The 17,250-nt window shown below is 41.4% G+C and overlaps 1 protein-coding gene across 3 annotated transcripts in view; it reads right to left on the minus strand.

Moving 5' to 3' along the window:
* The window catches only part of CACNA2D3 (calcium voltage-gated channel auxiliary subunit alpha2delta 3), a 1,089,122-nt gene that overhangs the window by 698,343 nt on the left and 373,529 nt on the right, over positions 1-17,250 (minus strand). The window lies entirely within an intron of this gene.

Below are 17,250 nucleotides of genomic sequence, written 5' to 3' on the forward strand. Positions count from 1 at the left end.
CCATTTCTCCCTTTTTATTTCTATCTTATAATGTCAGCCAGAGCAGTAAAGCCCTAGTGACAAAAAAAAATCACTTACAAATTTGAATTGTTAACAGCAAATGAGAAGGAACAAACCTCAACTAGGATAGCTGGATTTTAGAACATGGTGCTTTATGCATGAAAACACATCCTGATCCAGAGGCACAGCAATTAATACTATTATTGTTATTATTATTATTTTGGTGCTACATATTAGAAATATTAAACTATATTTAAATTTGTCTACTTAAGTTGTCCTTCTGTAAAGGGATGCTCACAATTCCCAACAGTCTAAAAATAAAATTCTTTACAATGCCTAATTTAAGAAATAAATCACCATATAAAAATAACTTTGATATATCCACTTAGAGGAGTTAAGAAGTAATTAAAAGATAGACACAGAATAGGTGGCCTCAGTATCATGATTATTACTGCCATTTAGAATGTTCTAGCACCTATTATCACAGTGGTCCAGTTGCTCCGGTGATTTAAGCTTGCATTTCTCACAGGATGTTAATTAGGAGAAGAGACAGCTAACACAACATACGTATCGCAGAAGATGACTTCCACCTCTGGTTGCCAAAGAAGCAAATTAAAATAATGGTTTTTCTCATCACTACTGATCATCTTAAACACAAAACTGCTTCTCTGATAGTGAAAAAAAAAAGGAGGGGTAATTCAACAAGTATAGCTATCATTCTTTTGTCTAGCATGAGATGCTAGATTTCCCAAAGGCTGACTTAGCACATATTTGGAGTAGGGTTGTCATAGGGGTTTTGACTACAGAATGAACAAAGAGGAAGCATAAGGTTTCTTAGATGAATGCAGACTATTTAGAACTTTGGAAAAATCTGAAATAAATGGCATTTCATTTAGGTCACATACTAAGTGGTCTGTCATGTCAAAAAAATACTAGTGCTATCTGAAGCTGCAGAAGGCAATGTGCCCAGGTACTGCATTAACTCTTTGCTTGGGAAAATGAAGGCCTTACTCAAACAATCTGTTGTAAATAACGTCCAATTAAAACTACTTGTCGGGGGTCGGGCGGTGGCGCAGTGGGTTAAGCGCATGTGGCGCAAAGCGCAGGGACCGGCGTAAGGATCCCGGTTCGAGCCCCGGCTCCCCACCTGCAGGGGAGTCGCTCCACAGGCGGTGAAGCAGGTCTGTAGGTGTCTATCTTTCTCTCCCCCTCTCTGTCTTCCCCTCCTCTCTCCATTTCTCTCTGTCCTATCCAACAACGAATTGTGTCAACAAGGGCAATAATAATAACCACAACGAAGCTACAACAAGGGCAACAAAAGGGGGAAAAAATGGCCTCCAGGAGCGGTGGATTCATGGTGCAGGCACCGAGCCCAGCAATAACCCTGGAGGAGGGAAAAAAAAAAATTAAAAAAAAATAATAATAAAAAAATAAAACTACTTGTCAAGGCAAAATATAAGGAGTTGAAGCAAGGCATTTATTCTTTTGCAAAAGGATGTGCCTCAACAGTGGCAGTCAGGCAGTAGCGTACCCCCTCACTCTTCTCCCATCTTTTATACCTGATGCAGAACTGTCTCCTCCACCCCTGGACTGGGCTTCAGAGCTCACAATCTCCCCATTGTCTAAATAAGGAAGAGAGTCTGAAGGTCTCTGCTGGAGGACTAGCAAGCACTGCAACTAACTATGATCTGACCTAAAGAATACAAAACTGCTAACCACAAGTTGTCATAGCTAACAATTTATAAAAAGAATTTTTGTATGAAATAGTTGTTCTATTCATTTTACTTTGAAGAAAAGACCTAACCATCTCTCACAAATTCTTCTTATTTTACTGCAACAAGAGGATATATAGTTTAGCACAGTTCACTGATTGCCTGAAGCTCCCATGGTTCAGAGGTGGTAGAATCTACACCAAAAATGTGATGTAACCAACTCCAACACCTGCTCCATTTTTAGTCCTGTTGTGCTTCTTTACAGAATTGCAATTTAAGGACAATTCATGAAGGGCCAGGCAGTAGCACACCTGCTGGCGAGCACACGTTACTGTGATCACACAGGGACCCAGGTTCAAGTCCTTGATCCCCACATATGTGGATGTGAGGGCTTCATGAGGGGGGAGAAGTGCTGCAGGTATCTCTCTTTCCCTCTTCCTATCTCCACCTCTCTTTCTATTTCTGTTTCTATAAGAAAAGGAGGGGGTATGACCACCTAGAACAGTGGAGTCATCCCATGGATGGTAAGCCCTAGTGATGACCCTGGTGTTAAAAATAAATCAGTCATGGAAGAGCAGTTATCTATTCCAACATACTTAGATCTCATATTGCCATTTACTTAGTGCTCTGAATATGTATGAGCAAAGTGACCTATAGTCTGAACTATAATGTGTGGCAGACATGAAATGTCATGATGATCACTCCACTAAGTGCTACACCCTGAGAGGTGATCTGATTTGAAGCTCTATAGGAAATGGCCATGCTGTCCTGTGCTGATAGCCTAGGGACTGCCTGTGGCAAGGCAAAATGACTTCAATTGTGTTTTGTCAATGAAGGTTAACCTTCTAGGTGAACTTAACAAGGCCAGTTCCCTCCTTTTCCACTGTTCAAGTTCTGGAAGACTTCTACCTAATCAATGGAGAGCTGCTGTTTGCTTTAGAGACCTTGAGGGTCAGGAAACAGATTTTTTTTTTTTTAACCAGAGCAATGCTCATCTCTGGTTTATGGTGGGGGATTGAACCTGGGACTTCAGTAGCTTCAAGCATGAGAGTCTCTTTGAATAACCATTATGCTATCTCCCACAGGAAACAGAATCTTTCAGGCCCCAGGTGTCAAGAACTTAATCAAAGGAATCCTAGTGTGACATTGCAGAGATATCTAAATCTAAACCTGCAACAAGACCTAAAGTCAAGTCAACGCAAATATACACAAAACCACACTAAGGTTAATAATCCTCTAGCAATCTCTAATCCCTCTTCTGTGGATTTAAAATAACAGTAGCATTCTCTGAATGCTGGGGTGCTTATGTGTTCATTCTGTTAGCACTGGCTCTTACCTATGAGGTGTTGGGGGTTTGAAGGGGAGCACAGTTTTCCAAACAAAGGTGCTCACTGCTCTGATAGTTTTCTAGCTATTCAAGCATTCCTTGTATCTTCCACGCTTAGTAACTATGTTAGCCAATAGGCTGTAAGGGATAAAGGAATGTGCCACTTAGAAGCCCTTGCATACACCCTCCTCCCCATTGCAATTCCAGAAGTGACACATTCCAGATGACAGAAATTAAGAGTGCCTGGGTCCCTGAGTCTCCCTTAGGAAAAACAACTGCCCTGGGAAGCTCCTGGATTCACAGTGGTATTTACATCAGCAGTATGTAAACATCCAAGTGTTAATCCCCTGAGGTTTGGGGGTTGTTTATTTATTTATTTTTTATTTCTTTATTGGGGGATTAATGTTTTATAGTCAACAATAAATACAATAGTTTGTACATGCATAACATTTCTCAATTTTCCATATAATAATACAACCCCCATTAGGTAATCTGTCATCCTTTTCCAGGACCTGTACCCCCCGCCCCTCATCCCAGAGTCTTTTACTTTGGTGCAATACACCAACTGGGGGTTGTTTATTATACTGATGGATGCAGTAGGGCACAGGGTTTGACATGTGAAAAGAAGACGAATCATATGAATCCCAGCCCTAATTTATTCAAATAAAAGAAAACTGAAAATAAACATATTAATTATGGGTATTAGTCTTCTACCAAAAAAATGTTTTTTAGATTAGTTTAAACCATCTCAATTCACATCCAGTTATCCTAGATCACTGGTAATGAAGGCATTCTATTTGGTTGAAAACCTTCCATTAGTTTAAAAGCTCCAATTGTTGAAACCATCAATGTCTATAAGATATAATAAAGGACAGAATAACTAAGTGTTATGTAAGCGGAAGTTATGGTCATATTAACATTCATGACTTTACCCACCACAGTTTCATTTATAGTCATTTAGAAATACAATCAACTTAGAAAAAAATTTTCAACTGACAAATGAATCCCACCTCCCATGACAAATGAATCCACCTCCCATGAATCCCCCCACTCCAACAAATGACAGCAGAGTCTGGAGTATCAATTTCTTTTATGACATCTCAATTCTGCTCTAATTACTATGGGAAGAAATGCTATTAGAGAGTTACCAAATACAGCAACTGCAATTTGTTGGGAGCTCAAGCTGTAACTTGCATCCTTATTGATACATATTTCTTCCAGCTGTTATCTTTAAAAGGGACAAATGCATTTATCTGCCAACTCAACACAAACAGACATAAATACCTGGCTGCTCAGAAGAATGAACTCATTTTAGAAATCCTTGAGTATAATTCAACATCACTTAATGAAAACAGAATTAATAAAGCTGATATGAACAAGCTGCAAATCGGTGGCTCTGAATCCCATCAGATTCCATTTCTATGAGGTAACTCGGACACTGCTTAGCCCTCAATGCATACCTTCCCTCTCCTCAGAAAGCTGCACATTAATTCAAATGTATTCACTTCCTAAGATCTAGGCAAATGGAATTCAGATAAATTCATCTAAGTGATAGTGTTGCCTGTGGTCGGAGGTGGAATAAAATGAGAATGCCTATTAGTTTTTCAACTACTCTGGAGAATGAATGCCATATACAATTTATGGACAAAGATGTAACAGCTAGGTTTGCAAGAACAAACAGCTGTGGAAGCACTGAGCACAGATCTCTTCACATGCGTGGGCTCTTTGGAAATCTTTGGTCTCTCCCAGAGTAGTGTCAGAAGCCAGGTCACCAAGGAACCACACCAGATCCCAGGGTCATTACAGAATCAGAGGCATGGGTTTTCCAGAGGGAAGGATGGAGATCGGCTTGAGGTTGATTCAGAGAAACCCTGCAGGTATCTGAGAGATACACTAGAAACACAAGTCCACTCAGGTGGGAACACCAGAGAGGAGGGAAAATTTAAGGGAAAGTAAGTGATACTCCCAAAGCTTTAAAAGATAAAATACATGTAGAGTTTCTCAACACAAGTCTCCTCAGTTCCATTACCCAATGGCAATTCTGTCAGAGGTCACAGTATTTCATGCTTGACTTCTACATCATTTCCAGGAAGGCATGGCAGAAGTGCTTCAGAGGCTATGTCTTCAGGGAAGGTTAAGGACATGCTTAGGCCTTGTTGGTTCTCCCTCACAGAGGCATAAAACACTCACAGGGTCAGGAAAGGCCTGGATATTGCAGAATAATGAGACCCAAGCATTTTCCCCTACAAATAGTAACATGTGCACTCTACTGTGTGTGCCACTGCTGGACCTCTGAATAAGCAATTCCAAAAACTTCCAGTAACAGCTGCCACTGAGCATATGTCACTCTAAGGCCTTAAAATACAACACACAATAATTTGTGTTAAAGTGTCTATATCTTTAAAAGCACTGCTTAAACATCTTCTTTCAGTAAAACTCTAATAAAGTTACATCTCTCAGTATCTGTTCTCTGACTCCTTGCCTCCTGCCTGCCTCTCTGAGAGTTCTGATATTTTCAAGAAAGAAAAGAGAGGCAGGTGGAGGCCCCACAGGGATCATTACTTCATCATTTTCAAGACACAGCAGCAAATAGGAGAATTAGGGGGCAGCTGAAGCTGGAGACACAGGCAGAAAGCAGTTGCCATAAAGTTCTAGAGTTACGATTTCCCAGTCTTGTGCTGTGCTGAATCAGCAGTTATGCACATTAATTAACAACTTAGTGTACAGTTATTTAGAAGCTCAATATTATGATAAAAAATAATGTAAAATTTAAATATACTGCTTTTAAAAGGTAACTCTAACACCGTCTAACCAGTGAAACTTGTACCATGAGCCAAAATGTAGGAAGAAAAGTAATCAGTCCTCACTAACTACAGCAGCTTGCCTTCTCTAGATAAAAATGGAGACAACTAAGAACTGGAATATAATCAAGTGCTGGGGAGAAAGCTCACCTGGGAAGACCCCTGGTCTACCATGAGTGCAACTCAGCTTTGAACCCAGACTTCACTGTACTGGGGGGAGGCTTTGGTACTCTGGAGTCTCTCTCTCTTCTATTCTCCTCTTTTTCTTCTCCTTCTCCTTCTTCTTCTTCTCCTTCTTCTTCCTCTTCTTCTTCTTCTTCTCCTTCTTCTTCTTCTTCTTCTTCTTCTTCTTCTTCTTCTTCCTCTTCTTCTTCTTCTTCTTCTTCTTTTTCTTCTTCTTCTCCTCCTCCTCCTCCTTCTTCTCCTCCTCCTCCTCTTCTTCTTCTTTTTCTTCTTCTTCTCCTTCTCCTCCTCCTCCTCCTCTTCTTTTTCTTCTCTTCTCTCTTTTTCTCTCCCTCTCACTCTCCCTCCCAACCTCCTTCCCTGCCTCCACTTCTCTCTACCTAAAAAAACTGTTCTGGAACAGTGAAGCTCCAGAAATGACAAAGGATACTACTAAATTAAGACTTTGCTCCTGAGGCTGACTGGGGGATGAAGTATAAAGGAATAACTTCATCCATGTAGGCCTCAGGTCCCACACTGTGTAGGTCCCACCTGAATGCCTTACCTCTGAGAGATCACACTGCTGCTGGGGACATAGTGCAGTGGATTAAGCACTAGATATTCAACCATAAGATCTCTATTTCAATCTCTGGCATCACATCTGCCAGAGTAATGCTCTGCTTCACTCTCTCCTCCTTTTCTTCCCTCAAACGAATACACTTTTTAAAATAATCATGCTGGAAAGGGCACACTGAGCAAGGTGGATCAGTGGCATGGCATGGAACATCCAGTGAGTTCTAGCCTCTGAAGCTCAGGGACTATGTGGACGCAAGATTGGAAAAGCGACATTGATAGTTTAAACCAATATAGAGCCATGGGGGTGAAGGGAAATGGATGGGGAATGTGAGGAATGTAGGAGCTGGACAGTCCAAGATAATTCTCAGATTTGTTTGTTGTAATTAGACAGCTGGAGTCATTTTACATCTGAACAAATGCCCTTTGAGGATGAACTACCAATAGCATACCCCTAAACTTGGATTTTTTTCCCCATTCAATAGGAAACTGGCAGATTCAGTGTCCAGTAAAAGACCCACTCCCTAGAAGACTATCTTTTTGCTGTACCTCATATGGTGGGAGGGCAGAGGACACTCTGGGTCTCTTTAATAAAGGCACTAATCCCATGCTAACAATCCCATCCTTATAATCACCTTGCAGACCCCCCCTCCAAATGACATCATGTTTTTCACATACTATCATATAAATGAATAGTGTGATAATCTTAACTGGAGAGCTGGATGGTGGCACACCCAGTAAAGTACACATATTACCATGTTCAAGCTCTCAGTCCCCACATGCAGGGGGAAAACTTTAGGAGTGGTGAAACAGTGCTAGAGGTATCTTTCCTTCTCTCTCCCCCCTCTATATTTTCATTGCCTCTCAGTTTTTCTCTATCAAAAGAAAGAGAAGAGAAAAAGATTGTCCTGGGGACAATGAATTCATTGTGCAGGCGCTGAGCACCTTGTGGCAATAAAAATTTTTAAAAATGATAATATCCTTGGCAAATCAAAATGTCTACATGCATTATCTACACTGTTAATAGAAACATTGCTGATGGAAGGTGTAGTCACTCAGAACAGCAACCCAACTGGTAGGGCCTCCTTTGATAGAGAAGCACCCACTGGGGCAACAGGGAATGGGAGAGCCCTAGAGAGAGAAAAAACTGTCTTTTATCAGTCAAGAGCACAGACTTGCTCAAGAAGCAAGACTAAGTTCACACCTGACAGAGAGGGCGAACTCACCACACACACACACACACACACACACACACCACTGATTTCAGGTAGAAAACTAAGCATTTAATGAGGCCAAATCTGAGGTGCTTCTAGGTTCTATCAGTTATCACTCAGAAACCTTTTGTGGTGAGGTCCCCTGAAGATCCTTACTCTGAAGCAGCACCCCCATCTCCCACCTGGAGAAAAGAATGTGCAGGCAACCCTTGGTCACCTCAGGGATAGGACTCAAGCCAATCTCCTGAGCCAGGACACAGCACTTCCTCGTCTCCCTGTACTACTAACAAAATTGTGTGCTAGAGTTAATGCAGTATGATACCCCTCTCCCACCCCCGCCAATACATTTGGCAATTACAGGAGAAGTGGCAATACAATGGCAAGTATAGGAGAAGTGGCTTGAGCATAAAGGTAAAAACTTGCAGGTTCCATGGAAAGGGCAAAGTGAGACTGAACCTGTTATAAAACACATATGACTTAGGATGAGACAAAAATATCTGGCCCATATCAGTTGTTATTATTTCATTGTTTATTGTAATTTTAGCTCTATTGTGTAGATGAGGACATCCAGGTATGAAAGAGAAGGCAGCCGCCTCAAAGACTCACAGCAACTTATCCAAGTCTCACTCAAGTTAAGACTTGAAGTCTAGTGTTGCTGACCCCAGAACCTGTACTTCCCCACCACCCTACCCCACCCCTCTCGTACACCTCTTCATTCTTCCCTTCCACAACTCCATGGGGGATATTTCTAAGACTCCTACGAAGTTTCTAATTCACAACACAGAAGGCTGCTCTTCAGGGCTGTTGTGGCTAGCCCAAGAAGTTTGTACCTCTTACAAATTGCAATTGCTTAGACCCCCATTCAGAAACTATTTGCTGCCTTGGTTTTAAGTTATTTTCTTGGACCTACATCAACTGAGGCAGTGGCCTATATTCTTTTGTCAGTGGCCTATATTCTTTTGCTCTATGGCTTATGTGACACATAGATAATATACTCTGGGTCTCTCACTGTAAGACAATACATGACAAAAAATGGCTCTTTTTTTCTTTCCATGGAAAAGTTAATCAAAGTTGTTTTTTTTTTTTTTGTACTGGGAACATTACGATTCTTCAAGCAAATGGAAAATTAAGCCAAACCACAAGATGGCAAAATCCACCAGGATTCTCTGAATTTTTCTTTTTAAGATGATCCTTGTTTCTAAACCCAAAGATAACACTACAAACTATTTAAGCAAGACCATCAACACTGTACTGCCTACAAATTACAACCAACTGTCCCACACTTTGGAAGAGCATCACTTCAATAGTAGCAACTGCAGTGTTTGGCAACCAGTGAAACTCAACATGGTTCAGAAATCACATTTTATAATGAGTTGGGTTACTTATAACAACTATTTTGTATCAGTTGTAATAATCCCCATCTTTAAAACTTTTCCACTTGTTTTTTTATTTAAAAAGTAAAGAATTTTTGTTTCCCAAGACCCCAGAAGAAATAAACATTATATATGAGTGATGCTTGCACTGTTACTGATCAGTGCTGGCCATTGAGGGGGAAAAGTTGACCAATATCAGCAAATTTCTCTTCCTGTCCAAAATAAAAAAAGCCAATATCATCAGCACAATTACTGGTTTCTTGGTTTGTTTTCCCAGTTATGTTGTGGTTTTCTGAGTTATTACAATGGGCTATGGCATAACTAGGATAACAATGACACCATAATAAAGGAATTAGCAAATGAAAAACTCAGATAATGGTGATACTTAATGCAAACATTTTCTCTAGTCTGTCTTTGATTCTACACCAGAATAATAAATTTACACAACACATCCTATAGTAATCAGGGATTTAATGATGATCTCATCTGAAATTAGTTCTCCAGGATTATTTAATTACAAAGGTATCTGAGGCAGTCAGGTAGTGGCTCACTTGATAGAGCACACAAATTACAAAGCACAAAGGTCCATGTTTAAGCTTCATGAGTAGTGAAGTAGTGCTGCTGGTGTTACTGTTCCTCTCAACCACTTTATCTCCTCACCCTCACTTCAATTTCTTTGTCTGCCTCCTTATCTTTATTAAAAAAAAAAAAAAAGTGGGCAGGTGGAATAATCCCCACGAATGACAGATTGGCCATACAAGTACTAGGCCCCAGTAATGACCCTGATGGATGAAAGTAATAATAATAATAAATAAAATATCTGAGGTTGTGCAGATGGAATTAAAGTTTCTAGTCAGATACCTCAAAATATGAGGTACAGGTCTTACCCAGTTTGATAAGTGTCGTATGCTTCACATTGGTTTTGGTCTCACCCCCCTCCCCCCCCCCCCCGCCTCTGGCCTCTGGGAGATTTGGTTTAGCCCCTGCTAGTTTCGCACCTCTTCTTCTCCCCGCCCCCTACCCTACGTACTTCCAGAGTCCCCGCCGCAGCCGCTGGGGGGAGAAGGATGGAGTAGCACATGGTGTGGTGATTTGCCCGCTCGTGAATAAAGATTAAATTGCATTCTCTGCCCAGCTGTGTGTCCGCGAGTCTCTGTCTACTGCCGTGAAGCTAGCCCGGCCTGCTGGAGCCCTGAACCTTAACAACAAATGGCACCCACGTGGACCTGACCTGCACATCTCTCAGATAAGTGAAGACAATCTGGCTACCTATGCACTATGGCCTTCTTTTCTGCTTGTGAAGAGATCTCCAAAGGCCTCTGCCCTTTCTTCAGGAGACTTTTTCGCTGTTTCTGGAACTTTTATCTCTGGACCACTCTGTGGTTTCTGCCCAACGCCAGCCCGCAGGAGCCCAACAGCAGCCCGCATGAGCCAGCTTTCCGCCACGTGGCACGGGGCATTGGGCGCGGGCTCCTTCCACGCTGCTCGGCCACCGAGAGCAGGGCAGCAGACATGGAAGGCAGGGCTGCAACCTATCATGGCCGCCACCCCGGGGCACCTCGGCCTGTGCCTTCTGCACAGCCGGCCTGCCCGCCCTTGTGCTATGAAGTCTGGGCAGATCCTGGACCACCCGGAGACCGCGGGCTCCCTGCCGAAACTGGGCCTCCCCCTAGCTGAGATTCCCAACTCGGCTCTGAAGTCAGAAAAGCTAGAATACACAGAGATTCCTGCAGAGATCGCTACCTACAATTCCTAGAAGTGAAGCTGCCCAAGAAGCCACTGCTGGACAATGCACTCCCCGGACGGCTAAGACAGTATAGATTTAAATTCGTGTTTAAAATGACATGTCTTCGTAACAAAGGTTTCTCTCCTTGTGTATTAAAGACCATGTTTACGTGTGTGTTTAAAGTTTAGTAAACATTAACTTTAAGGTTAAAAGTATAACTTTGGGGAGTCGGGCTGTAGCGCAGCGGGTTAAGCGCAGGTGGCGCAAAGCACAAGGACCGGCATAAGGATCCCGGTTCGAACCCCGGCTCCCCACCTGCAGGGGAGTCGCTTCACAGGCGGTGAAGCAGGTCTGCAGGTGTCTATCTTTCTCTCCCCCTCTCTGTCTTCCCCTCCTCTCTCCATTTCTCTCTGTCCTATCCAACAACGACGACAACAACAATAATAACTACAACAATAAAACAACAAGGGCAACAAAAGGGAATAAATAAATAAAAAATAAATTAAAAAAAAAAAAAAGTATAACTTTAAGGCTATATTCTTACCAGACAGAGTTAAATGAAAAAGGTTTTCAACACAGTTCTCATAAAGGTAAAATTAATTTACATTCAAAGTCTGAGTTAAAAATTAGTTAAAAATCACTATATTTTAACTAAGTTAGTCTAAAAAAAAAAAACCTGTGCACACCTAGGGTATGTATCCATCTTGAATGGGTGTAACAAAAGGTTAAAAAGACACTGTTGATATGTAAAACTCTCAAATTCCTTCTCAATTAGAAAAGTTAGATTGCGCTATGGTTATGCTAATGATTCTCATACATGAGGCTTTTTTCCCCCCATGGTTCTCTGTTTACCTTTCTACATTTTATTGTTTAAACTTTAAACAACCTTAAATCATACTAAAAAAGACTTCCAATTGTAATAGAGGTATCAATTGTGGTAAACTTCTAACCTGCTAGAAGTTTTGTTTAATAAGTAAGTAAATTGCAGCTGTCAAGTCCTCTACAGAAAAGCAGAATTCCGATGGCTGACATTCCCCATCGAGACAGACATACAACAGTTCACCCCCTGGCAATTCTTCGGTGGACATCTGCTTTGGACTGGCACTTCTATCGGACTCACTGGTACACCTCTTGGACACTTTGCACAAAACTAGCAGCTTCCCTTTATGCTGCTGGGTTTCTCAAAGACTGACTGCAGTCAGCTGCCTTGAGACTCTAGTCCTTACCCTCCCCCCATGCTAGAAAATGCCCTTCGAGGCAAGTAACACCCCCCAGAGGCAAAAAAAGGTCCCCCTCAGGCCTTCCCTTGGAAGCACACTGGTTCTTGTTGCTCGCTTACATGTTCCTCCATGTTTGTGCTAGTTTCTTTTTTAAAAAATGCCTGTACGATATAGGTTTCTGTTCACCCCACACCCCTGATACTATGGTCATTTAGTTAAAAAGAAAAGGGGGAATTGTTGTATGCTTCACATTGGTTTTGGTCTCACCCCCCCCCGCCTTTGGGATATTTGGTTTAGCCCCTGCTAGTTTCACGCCTCTTCTTCTCCCAGCCCCCTACCCTATGTACTTCCAGAGTCCCTGCCACAGCCGCCAGGTGGAGAAGGATGGAGTAGCATATGGTGTGGTGATTTGCCCGCTCATGAATAAAGATTAAACTGTGTTCTCTGCCCAGCCGTGTGTCGTCGAGTCTTTGTCTACTGCCGCGAAGCTAGCCCGACCTGCTGGAGCCCCGAACCTTAATGACAGATAAGTTCTTTAAAAGCAAATAGCAGGGGCTGGTGGTAGAGCAGCAGGTTAAGTGCACGTGGCAAGGCGCTAAGTGCAAGGACAGGCATTGGGATCCTGGTTCAAGCCTCAGGTTCCCCACCTGCAGGGGGGGTCACTTCACAGGCGGTGAAGCAGGTCTGCAGGTGTCTATCTTTCTCTCCCCCCTTTCTTCACCTCCTCTCTCCATTTCTCTTTCCTATTCAAAAATAACAACAACAATAATAACCACAACAATAGACAAGGGCAACAAAAGGATAAAACTGGCCTCCAGGAGCAGTGGATTCATAGTGCAGGCACAGAGCCCCAACAATAACCTTGGAGGCACACACACAAAAAGGAAATACTTGGGGGGTGGAGCAGAGGCTGGTGTAAGCTCCAACAAGCAGCAGCTTGTGACCTGGGATTCTCTGGATAGGGTTGGATACTCGGTTGTCAGCAGGAGGGTGAATAAGGGGTCCTAAGGGTGACACCACTCTTAGGTTAGAAAACGGAGGCCAGAGGGAAAAAGAAAGGAAATCTTTTGATTATTTCTGAAGCTTACCCCTTCACCCCACCCCAGAACCAGCCCCCAGGGGCGGGACAGCCACTCCTAGCAGGCTTCCCGCTGAGCTATTTTCTTTACCAAGATTCCTGGCTCACTAGGCATGTTATTCCAAGCCTTTTCCTTTTTGTTTTCCTTCCTTCTCTCTCTCTCTCTCTTCTATTTTAAGTGGCTGGAGACCTATTTGAGTGACAAAATACCTGACCAATCAGAGCTGCACCCTTGTGTGGGAAAGACTACCTGGAGGTTTTTTGTTTTTTTTTTTTGGATACTTCTTACAATTGGCTGTCTTTTTTGCTCGGGCTGCCTGCAGCCAATCCAGAACAGTTCAAGCTGAGACTTAGTGTTTCGGTTTTTTATTTTCCTTTCTCTTTCTTTTTCCTTTGGATTCAGTTGATATTTTTTCTTGAACTGGAGGTGTTGTTTGGCTAACTGATATTGGTTGAACTGTATCAATCCTTGCTTCAGTTACTATTGTTGTAATTTCTGAGGTTGGGTGACTACATTTGTCATAAAGGTATTTAATATAGCATGGCTTGTACTCAAAACACAACAACTGAAGAATGACAGAACAGAAAAATTAAAAAAAATCATTAAAAAATGGTTAAATCAAGAGCAAATAAAACTGCTACCACAATGAATCAAGGCAGGAGCCCAGAAGGAACTCAAAATAGGTCATAAGTAACCTTAGATAGGAAAAGTATGCAAACAATAATAAATCTAATAGTCACAGAAACTAAGACAACTATGGAGGAAAGGGCTATAAGAAATAGGGGAACAACAGATGAGATCCTCAGGGAAAACACAAGATACCTCAAGGTAATTAGAGAATGAAAGCTGAAATAGCTGAGCTAAAAGGCCAATTAGCAGAACAAGCTAATACTATAACTGAACTGAAGAAAGAAGCTGAGGGAAGGGAAAGCAGGCTAACAGAAGCAGAAAACAGAATTAGCCAGACAGAGGATGAGCTAGAGAAAACAAAGAAAGAGGTAAAGGAGCTCAAAAAGAGATTGAGAGACACTGAAAAAAACAACAGAGACATATGGGATAATCTCAAAAGAAGTAATATTCATATAATTGGCCTGCCAGAGGAAGAAAGAAAGGAAGGGGAAGTAAACATTCTAGAGGAAATTATAGAAGAAAACTTCCCAGACTTAAACAACAGAAAGGACACTAAGATTCAAGAGGCCAAGAGAGTCAGTCCCAAGCATAATCAACCCTGACCTGAAGACACCAAGACACATCATAGTTACAATGAAAAGAAGTAAGGATAAAGAATGGATCCTAAAGGCTTCAAGAGAAAAACAAAAAGTCACGTACAGGGGAAAACCCATTAGATTATCAGCAGACTTCTCCACTCAAACTCTAAAAGCCAGAAGAGAATGGCAAGATATCTATCGAGCCCTGAATAAAAAAGGGTTTCAACCAAGGATAATATAACCTGTTAGACTTTCATTTAGACTAGATGGAGGGATCAAACCCTTCTCAGAAAGACAACAGTTTAAGGAGGATATCATCACCAAGCCTGCCCTGAAAGAGGTTCTAAAAGACCTCTTATAAACAAGAAAATCACCATAATACTTGCCATCTATCAGAGCAAATAAAAATCAAATAGTTTTTTTTTTCCATTTTGGTAGAAGAAGGCTCAGACATACTTAAAGTACAAGAAGTAGCAGCATGTACTTAATGATCTTAAAAATGCCAGGGTCAAACTAAGGGCTACAGAATAGTTTCTAGGAGCTGAGAAGTAGCCCATAGTCAACAGGGAGGCTGTTTTATAATCCTATGGAACTGAATTCTTCTAGGACTTGAATAAGCAAAAAAGTGAATATTTTTCCAGGGTCTCTAGGTAAAAGCCCTGTAGACAACACCTCACTATTAGCCTAGTGAGATCCAGAATACCAACTCAGACTACCAAGTCTTCTGGCCAAAAGATCTATGAGTTAATAAACTGACACTGGTGGCTGAAAACGAGTTAAGATATAAAGCAGAACAAATTGTTGACTACTCATGAACCTAAAGGCTGGAATATTGTGGATGAAGATTTGGGGTCTCCATTTTGGAAAAAAAGCTACGAGGTCTATTTTAGGTATATTCCAAGGATCCCATAACTCTACTAGTTTTTGCCTGCGCCTGACATCTAATATGCAAGTGACCTAAGTTATTGTCTGAGGAAATGGTGTCATAGTTGGAAAAAGTACCAGAAATCTGGATCAGGGAGGAGAGTAGCTCCCAAATATGGGAAAGTGTATAAATATTGTTGACTCTAAACCCCATCTATGTGTCCTGGACCCCAACTTCCCCAGAGCTCTGTCCCACTAGGGAAAAAGAAAGACAGGCTATAAATATGAATTGACCTGCCCATGTTTGGAAGGGAAGCAATTATAGAAGCCAGACATTCCACCTTCTACACCCCATAATGACCCTGGGTCCATGTTCCCAGAGGGTTAAATAACAGAAAAGCTATCAGAGAAGGGAATGGAATACAGAGTTCTGGTAGTGGGAACTGTGTGGAATTGTACCCCTCTTATCCTATGGTCTTGTCAGTGTTTCTATTTTATTAAAAAAAAAAAAAAAAGCTCACACCATTTCAAATTTCTGTATTTGTGGTAATTTGTTATATAGCAACAGAAAAGGAATGTAACCCCCCATAATCATTGTTTTATGTTTGGGGGGCTAAAGGTAAAATGTGAATACCTTGTGTGCTCAGTAGCTATGATTCCATCCCTGCTAAAAGTCCACAGAACTGTGGAACATAAAGTCCTTTCATAAAGTATTAACAGAAACAAAAAAACAATAGACATACATATAAAAAGGAATATTACACGGCTGTAAAGAATGATGGCACATTTTCCTTTGTTATAGCAAGATGGAACCAGAGGAAATCATGTTGAGTGAGATAAACCAGAGGGCAGACAAATACCTGATGATGCCACTCTAATAGACATAACCAAGGACAGTGTGACAATGCGGGGTAAATCCTCAATTGACTATTATCCATTGTAGATTTGTAGACACAAAAGAGATAAAGGAGAGTTACTAAGAGAAGGTTAGTGACCTAAGTCCTTATAGTGAAATAGGATGGTGGTTTGGTTGAGGGTGAAATATACTGCCACCTACCTTGGGGAAATGTGGAAATGTATCCTTGTGACAACAAACATCCTGTAAGTCAATATTTCCTCAATATAGGAATAATAGTATTGCAAGGTGAGAGGAAGAGCAACGGGAGTTCATGCAGATGGCAAGTAGCAATTTAAAAGCCCTCTGTGGCATCATTATACAGAATATACTGGAAAAAGGATCATTCATTAAGCTTGCCTTATATCGATATTTTGAGGATTAAATGAAATAAATGAACAAGTAAGCAAATGAATGACACTCTATCAGTAATGAGAATCAGAACTCCTGAGTCTAATTAGCTTAAACAATAAGATGCATTATGTGACATAACAGGAAGTCCCAAGTTAGAGTACATCAAAGCTGGATCAGCCAACAATGACTTTGAAGACCCATTCTTTCTATCTCTTGGCTCTGTAAGTCTGCATTGATTTTTATCCTGGTTGTAATAAAATGAATAAAGCTGCTTTAGTCTTTGCCCTCTGAAGCAATGTTGTCCAGAGAAAGAAGATTAAGATCAAAGAACATTTGCCCTGAAACCTCCTCAAAGATTTCCCCTCAAGTTTCATTGGACAGAGTTTGATCTCAACCAAGACTAAGCCAATATGTGTAAAGGAAACAGAAAAGGATAAGTTCCCCTGAACACCAAAAGGAAGTGCCTACAGGGCTTCCTAGAGAAGGTGTATGTTATTTAACTAAATCAAGGTTCCATTTGAATGTGAAAGAGAGGTAAGGAGGCTTGGTTGACAATCAAGAGTACTGACACAAAACAGACACTCAAACACTGGCTACAATGTTCATTATGCACACTTTATCTCATTCAATCATCATGCTGTACTCAAAGGAGAGGTTATTACTGTTAAGATTAAGGGTATCAAGGCATATGGGTGTAGAGGAAATGTCCCCATACATCCCCACTTCTGGGTTCTTCTCAGGC

This window comes from Erinaceus europaeus, chromosome 12 (assembly GCF_950295315.1).
Source record: "Erinaceus europaeus chromosome 12, mEriEur2.1, whole genome shotgun sequence".
In the NCBI taxonomy this organism is placed as follows: domain Eukaryota; kingdom Metazoa; phylum Chordata; class Mammalia; order Eulipotyphla; family Erinaceidae; genus Erinaceus; species Erinaceus europaeus.